The 8,237-nt window shown below is 39.8% G+C and overlaps 1 non-coding gene across 1 annotated transcript; it reads left to right on the top strand.

Annotated features, from left to right (window-relative positions):
* Nucleotides 1–7,253: 7,253 nt before the first annotated feature.
* On the top strand, nucleotides 7,254–7,360 carry LOC141722571 (small nucleolar RNA R71). The gene has a single exon (XR_012575584.1). It is a non-coding gene; the product is annotated as a small nucleolar RNA R71 (small nucleolar RNA).
* Nucleotides 7,361–8,237: the final 877 nt, after the last annotated feature.

The raw sequence follows: 8,237 nt of genomic DNA, 5'->3' as shown, positions 1-8,237 counted from the left end.
TTGATTTCATTGATATTAATAAAGACTTGTTTTGTTTTTATTACGGGCTTTATCTATTTAAGTGTTTAAATAAGATATACCATAGTTTAGAGTAAAGCTTTTTATGGATTATGATGAGATCATAATAGTGAGACCTAAAAAGATGATAACTCTAAATTAAATAGTTCCTGGTCATAGGATTACTAACTGGTAATTAATAATCCGCAGAGATTGGTACATACTATGCTTGCTTCATTATGAAGGATGTCTGTTCTCATAGACACTTGTGTGGTGACACTATAGCTAGTATGTAGGTGCTTATTATAGAATAAGTTCACTGAACATGACTCGCACAGCTGAACAACTGATGGAGTTCACTCACGTGTCAGCAGTTGTTCACATAGTGATAGTTGTACAAGTATCCTTAGACTTGAGATCATCATAGTCATCTTGTGTACACTGAACTATGCTTTGGTTTAGTTCTTAGTCTCCAGGGACAATTATTAGGGCTCTTCTGGGTATAGGAATTTGTACACGAAGATAGTGTATGATCAATAAAGGATCTACCCCTTCTAGTGAAGGAAGCGAATGTTCAAGGCTGATCCACTTATGCTAGTTCAGGAATCTCTGGCCAGAGTGAATGAAATTAGAAAGGAGTTTCTAATTAGCATAGAACTACGCATAGTAAATGGTAAGCAAGTGATTGAATTAGATAGGCTTGACACGAGATCCATGCCTTGTATTTAATCGGGACATTGTAGGGTAGAAGGAGTTTATTGTACGGTAACTATTCACTGAATAGGTTCTTGGTATTCTAAGCAGTGAATTCATATTATCCGGATAGTCGCGATATGCTGAGAAGTATCCCTCACGATGTAGAATAAATGTGATTAATTAATTAATCATATTTAATAAATTAGAGAATTTATATAAATAATGATAACATAGTTTTATTATTATTTATTTCTACTACCGGCTTAATATTGAACCTACAGGGTCACACCATAAAAAGAGAATAATTTAATGGTGGAGGAATTAATTAATAATGGCTAATAATTATTTATTTATGAAATAAATAATTAATTGGCAAATTTAATAATTGATTAAATGAGATTTAATTGATTATAAATTAATTAAGAAAAGTTCTTAATATTATTAATTAAAGGATTTAATTTTTGGAAATTAAATCAAGAGAGAGAATTATTTCTAAAGTGTTTAGAAAAAGGATTAATGATTAAAAGGTGTTTTAATTATTAATGAGAATAATAAATGGGATAATAATAATAATAATAATATTTATGGGAAAATTTCAGCTGAAAATTTTGCCTATAAATACACTATTATAGACCCTAATTTTATTCTAACCCACACAAAACCCAAAAAGTTTGGAAAACCCAATTCTCTCCACCTCCTTCCTCCTCCTTAACATCATTTTCTTGGTGGATACCGGTGGAGTGCTTCACACTTGAGGAGCAACTGCTAAGGATCTCTGATCATTGTCTCCGAATTATTTTAAAAGGTTAGATTCGATCCCTCGAATTTTTATTCACGATTTATATGCTTTTATTTGGATTTTGTATGTGTAAAAGTGTTTTACCATGACCCCGCTGCGTTTAAAATCCAACACTTATCGCATCAGCACTATACTCTACAGTCATCCCTCGCACCACCATAAAACCATTCTTATCTGCCTTCGCATTAGCATAAAACTCTCGCACAACACTCATAGGCACAGCAGCGGAAGCCTCGCAAAAAGGAACCCCGCCCATCTCTAGAATCATCTCTAAAACCTTACCATCCTTCCCTGATGGCATAAAACCTCGCTCCTTCACAATAGGCTTCGATAGAAACCTCGTGTACTCCTCTTCAGCCTCAGGAGTAGAAAACCTTGGCCTCACACCACCCGCAGATGAAGAATCGATGGTACTGTTGCCTACTTGTGTTCTTTGTCTCTTGGGTGCCATTGGGATTGAATAAGAGAGAATAAAAACTAAGTGTTTGAGAGAGATTTGTGTTTGAAAATTTATTAAGTGGTGGAGAAGTTTGTGTATAAGTGTGTGTATTTATAGGTGGGGAGATGAGAATTATATATGGAATAGAAGTGGGAATTGATTATGGGAATTGTGGGAAGATTGGGTTTGATTTGGAGAGGGAAATTTGGGATGTGGAAGAGTAAAATTCGGTTTGAAATTTATTTTGTAGCAAAAATCTCGTCTTTTACTCTTCAAACTATTGTTTTTATTTTTTCTAAGTCGGGACCCCGGCGCGGCCGCGCGCTTTGACAGCGCGGTCGCGCTCACCTTCTGGAAAACTGGCGCAGCCGCGCACTAGATCAGCGCGGGCGCGCATACCTTCTGGAAAAATAATGCGTCCGCGTGCTAGATCAGCGAGGGCGCGCTTGGCTACTGAAGTTGACCCTGAATTTTTTTTTCTTTTTTTGATTTTTTTGTTTTTCTCCTTTCTTCTTGCTTCCTCTACCTACTAATGTACAACAAACTTGGGTTGCCTCCCAAAAAGCTCTTCTTTTACGTCGCTAGCTCGACGTAGAATTAAACAGACAATAAAATGGCACTAACCACCTCGCGGTTTGCCGTGTCACCATAGTAATGCTTCAACCTCTAACCATTGACGTTAAATTCCTGGCCTGGATCACTTTCAAAAAATTTCTCCGCTCCATGCGGAAACACAATTTTGATTATGAAGGGCCCTGACCACCTTGACTTCAACTTTCCAGGGAAAAGAGGGAGACGGGAGTTCAACAAAAGAACTTGTTGCCCCGATGCAAATGATTTGAGCACTAGACCCCTATCGTGCCACCTCTTGACTTTCTCCTTGTACATTTTGTTGTTCTCATAAGCTTGAAGTTGAAACTCGTCTAGTTCATTCAATTGAAGCATCCTCTTTTTTCCAGCCGCATCCAAGTCAAGATTCAATTTCTTCAAAGCCCAATATGCCTTATGCTCGAGCTCCACAGGCAAATGACACCCCTTACCATAAACCAACTAAAACGGTGGCATTCCCAATGAAGTCTTATATGTTGTTCTATACACCCAAACAGCTTCATCAAGCTTTAAAGACCAATCTTTCCTCGATGGACACACAACTTTCTCTAAAATGCGCTTGATCTCTCTGTTAAGCACCTCAGCTTGACCATTTGTCTGAGGATGATAAGTCGTAGCAATGCGATGATTCACATTATACCTTTGCATCATAGCAGTGAACTTGTGAGTGCAAAAATGCGACCCCTCATCACTGATTATGACTCTTGGAGTTCCAAACCTTGTGAATATCTGCTTGTGAAGAAAATTAAGCACCACTTTCACATCGTTCATTGGAAATGCCTTAACTTCAACCCATTTTGACACATAATCAGCCGCCAACAGGATGTACTGATTGTTACAAGATGAGACAAATGGCCCCATGAAGTCAATTCTCCAAACATCGAAGACCTTAACCTCGAGAAGCACATTAAGAGGCATCTCATCCCTCTTAGATCTATTACCCACACGTTGACATCGATCACATTTCAAAATGAACTGGTGAGCATCTTTAAACAAGGTCGGCCAAAAGAAACCTGCTTGAAGAATAAGAGCTGCTATCTTTTCTCCACCATAATGTCCTCCATAAGCCGTTGAGTGGCAATCTCACAAGATTCCCCCCGTTTTGCCGTAAGGAATACATCTCCTGATGATTTGGTCAGCTCCTTGCCGAAAAAGAAATGGCTCATCCCATATATACCACTTCACTTCATGTAGAAACTTCTTCCTTTGAGCATATTATACGTCGAGAGGCATGATATTACTCACAAGGTAGTTCACAATGTCTGCAAACCACGGTTCTTCTTCTTGCAATCCAAACAACTGCTCATTGGGAAAAGACTCATTTATCAATGTCTTATCCAATGAAGTAGCATTAGGGTTCTCTAAACGCGAGAGATGATCAATGGCTTGATTTTCAGTCCCCTTTCTGTCCTTGATCTCTAGTTCAAATTATTGAAGCAAAAGAACCCATCTAATCAATCTAGACTTCGAGTCCTTCTTTGAGACGAGATAACGAATTGCAGCGTGATCAGTGAAAACTATCACCTTAGTCCCAAGTAGATAAGATCAAAATTTCTCGAATCCATAGATAATAGCCAAAAGGTCTTACTCCGTAGTAGTATAATTCAGTTGAGCACCATTTAGGGTGTTGCTAGCGTAGTAGACCACATGAAATACGTTGTTCTTCCTCTGCCCAAAAACTTCTCCAACTGTATAGTCACTTGCATCGCACATCATCTCAAAAGGTTCATCCCAATCCGGTGCAGTTATGACGGGTGCCTTGATTAAACTCTTTTTCAATGCCTCAAAAGCTGCAAGGCACTCATCATCAAACTTGAAAGGGACATCTTTCTCTAGCAAACTGCACAATGGCTTTGAAATCTTAGAAAAGTCCTTGATGAAACGCCTGTAAAAACCCGCATGACCAAGAAAACTATGAATCCCTTAACGAAAATAGGTGGAGGAAGGTTCTCAATGACCCCCACTTTGGCTATATCCACCTCAAGACCCTTACTCGAAACCTTGTGCCCAAGAATAATGCTTTGTCGCACCATAAAGTGCCATTTCTCCCAATTGAGAACCAGATTGGTCTCAACACATCTCTTAAGAATGTGTCCAAGATTTTACAAGCATTCATCAAAAGAATCACCAAATATAGAGAAGTCATCCATGAACACCTCCACATTCTGGCCAATCATATCAGAAATGATGGCCATTATACATCTCTGAAATGTGGCTGGTGCACCACACAGACCAAAAGAAACTCGACTGAAGGAGAAAGTACCAAATGGACAAGTGAAAGTAGTCTTCTCCTGATCTTCTGGAGTGATACAAATCTGATTGTAACCCGAACAGCCATCCAGAAGACAGTAGTACTCATGATCAGCCAATCTGTCAAGCATCTGGTCAATGAAGGGTAAAGGGAAGTGATCCTTCCTAGTGGCCTTATTCAGCTTCCTGTAGTCCATACAAACTCTCCATCTCATGATTGTTCATGTAGGAATAAGCTCATTCTTCTCATTTGCTACCACAGTAATTCCACCTTTCTTTGGCACACATTGAACTGGGCTTACCCATGAACTGTCAGAAATAGGATAAATACTCCTTGCATCTAGCCACTTAAGAATTTCCTTCTTCACTACTTCTTTCATGATTAGATTAAGTCTTCTTTGCTACTCGACCATTGGCTTTCTACCTTCCTCTAACAGAATTTTATGCATGCAATAAGAAGGGGTGATCCCCTTGATATCTGCTATAGTCCACCCAATTGCCGATTTGAACTCTCTCAGAATTCTCAGAAGCTTCTCACCATCACTACCTGAAAGGTCAGATGCAATAATCATAGGCAGAGTAGATGCTTCACCTAAAAAAGCGTACCTCAAATGCTTAGGTAAAGGCTTAAGCTCGAGAGTGGGAGCTTCCTCAATAGATGGCTTGAGGCGTTTAGGAGCTTTGTTCAATTCCTCCATTCCAAGAGATTCAAAAGGCATATCAATCTTCCTCTTCCAAGGAGAAGCATTCAGATATTACAATTGCTCTTTACCTTCGTCATCTTCACTATCTAAATTCCCCAATAAGTCCTTCTCTAAGGGATCAGACCTCAGCAATTGATCAAGTTCCGAAGTCACCGTAAAATCGACCAACTCCACCTTTAAGCACTCCTTATTTTCCGTAGGTAATTTTATAGCATTGAACATATTAAAAGTTACATCCTGATCCAGCACTCGTATTGTAAGCTCACCCTTCTGCACATCTATCAAGGTTCGGCCAGTTGCCAAGAAAGGACTTCCCAAGATTATGGGAATCTTCTTATCCTCCTCGAAATCAAGAATTACGAAATCAGCAGGGAAGATGAGTTTATCAACCTTGACCAAGACATCCTCCATAATACCTCGCGGGTATGTAATAGAATGATCGGCCAACTGCAATGTCATATAAGTCGGTTTTGGATCAGGTAAGTCCAACTGCTTGAAGATTGACAAAGGCATCAGATTGATGCTAGCTCCTAAGTCACATAAGAATCTGTCAAAAGACACTTTTCCAATAGTATACGTAATAGTGAAGCTTCCCGAATCTTTAAACTTCGGAGGCAACTTCTGTTACAGTACATCACTGCATTTCTCCGTGAGAGCGACACTCTTTAAATCATCTAGCTTCACTTTCCGAGAGAGAATACCTTTCATAAACTTTGCATAACTAGGCATCTGCTCAAGAGCCTCAGCGAAAGGTATGTTGATATGAAGTTTCTTGAACACCTCCAGAAACTTCTTAAATTGCTTGTCCAGCTTTTTCTTCTGCAACCGCTTATGAAAAGGCGGTGGAGGATAGATCTGTTTCTCCCCTGTATTACCCTCACGAGGAGTGTGCTCAACAGTAGTCTTTCTTGGTTTCACTTCTACTTCTTGCTGCTCTACTTCTTTCTCAGCCCCAGCTTCTCCAGTTGACAATTGAGTTTGTTCAAGATTCGCACCCTTTCCAGACCTCAAAGTGATTGCCTTTACCTGCTCCTTAGCTTCCCTCTTTCCTGGCACTTCAGTGTCACTAGGTAGTGTAACAGGATGATGATTTAGCAAGGCATTGGCAATTTGCCCAATTTGATTTTCCAAGGTCTTGATAGAAACAACTTTGCCCTTGCACATAAGCTTCAACTCCTCTAATTCAGATTTTTCATTAGCTTGTTGCAGCTGAAGTTGCTGTCTTGGTGCATATTGCGGTTGCTAAAAACCAAGGGGGATGTACTGCTTAGCTGGATACTACTGATAAGGCTGTTGAACCGCATTCTAAGCGATGCTCCAGCTGAAATTAGGATGATTGTGGTTGTTGGGATGATAAGTGGCTGGCACAGGTTGCTGCGATCTCTGAAAATTGCTCACGAACTGAGCTGATTCACTAGAAATAGCACACTAATCGGTCTCATGGGCACCGGCATAAAGCTCACAGAAACTAGAGATTTGATTAACCCCATAATTAGCCAAAGTGTCCACCTTCATCGTCAAAGCCTTAAGTTGGGCAGCTATAGAAGTTTTTGCATCCAACTCCAGAATTCCTGCTACTTTTCCCTGAGTCAGTCTCTGGGAAGGATTATGGTATTCATTAGCAGCCATCGGTTCAATCAATTCATAAGCTTCATCATAACTCTTGGCCCATAAGGCTCCTCCTAATGCTGCATTGGACATAGGTCTAGAAGTAGCACCCAATCCATTGTAGAAATAGTTTATAATCATCCAATCAGGCATGCCATGGTGTGGGAACTTCCTTAGCATCTCCTTATATCGATCCCAAGCCTCACACAGAGATTCTCCAGTTTGCTGAGCAAACTGAGTAATAGCATTCCTGATTGCAGCAGTCTTCGCCATAAGGAAGAATTTAGTGAGAAACTTTTGAGCCAGATCTTCCCAAGGGGTGATAGACCCTGGTGGTAGAGAATATAACCAGCACTTTTCGTTGTCCCTCAGAGAGAATGGGAAGAGTCACAGCTTGATAACATCTTCAGTCACACCATTGAACTTGAAAGTGTCATAGATCTCGATGAAATCCCTGATGTGCATGTTGGGGTCTTCAGTAGGAAAACCCCCAAACTGAACTGAGTTCTGTATCATCTGAATCGTGCTTGACTTGATCTCAAAATCGTTAGCTGAGATGGCTGGTCTGATGATGCTCGACTCAATGTCATTGATCTTAGGCCGAGAATAGTCCATCAAGGCCATAGGATTTTCAGCTTGATCTTCCATTACTACTAAAACTGGTTCTTCGACTTTCTCTTCTTCTTCAAACTTCTCTTCTTCTTCAAAAACTTCCCTTTGAACCACGACAACTTCTTCCTCGGCTTTATCCAGAGTTCTCTTACGAGACCGCGAACGCGTATGCATACACGCTCGCTAGAGTACCTGAAATAAGACAAGGAAATAGATAAGTAACAATGTTTGAGTCAATGAACTTTAACAATCACTGATGACAAACACATACACAAAAATTTAACACTGCAGTCCCCGGCAGCGGCGCCAAAAGCTTGTTAGTTGCTAAACACGCGTTAATAATATACACAAGTATACGCGTTTGCAAGTAATATAGAATTATTTTTAGTTCCTTCCCACAGAGACTGACTTTGTTAACTAATTAGTTTATGCACTTATGCACCAATGATATGGTTATTATCCAATGCTAAGACGATAACAATTTTGGATTCTAACTTCATTAAATACTTCATTCAAAAGACTT

The sequence above is a fragment of the Apium graveolens genome, chromosome 4 (assembly GCF_009905375.1).
Source record: "Apium graveolens cultivar Ventura chromosome 4, ASM990537v1, whole genome shotgun sequence".
Classification (NCBI taxonomy): domain Eukaryota; kingdom Viridiplantae; phylum Streptophyta; class Magnoliopsida; order Apiales; family Apiaceae; genus Apium; species Apium graveolens.
Note: the sequence above shows the minus strand (reverse complement) of the source record. Positions and strands in the feature narration are given on the sequence as shown.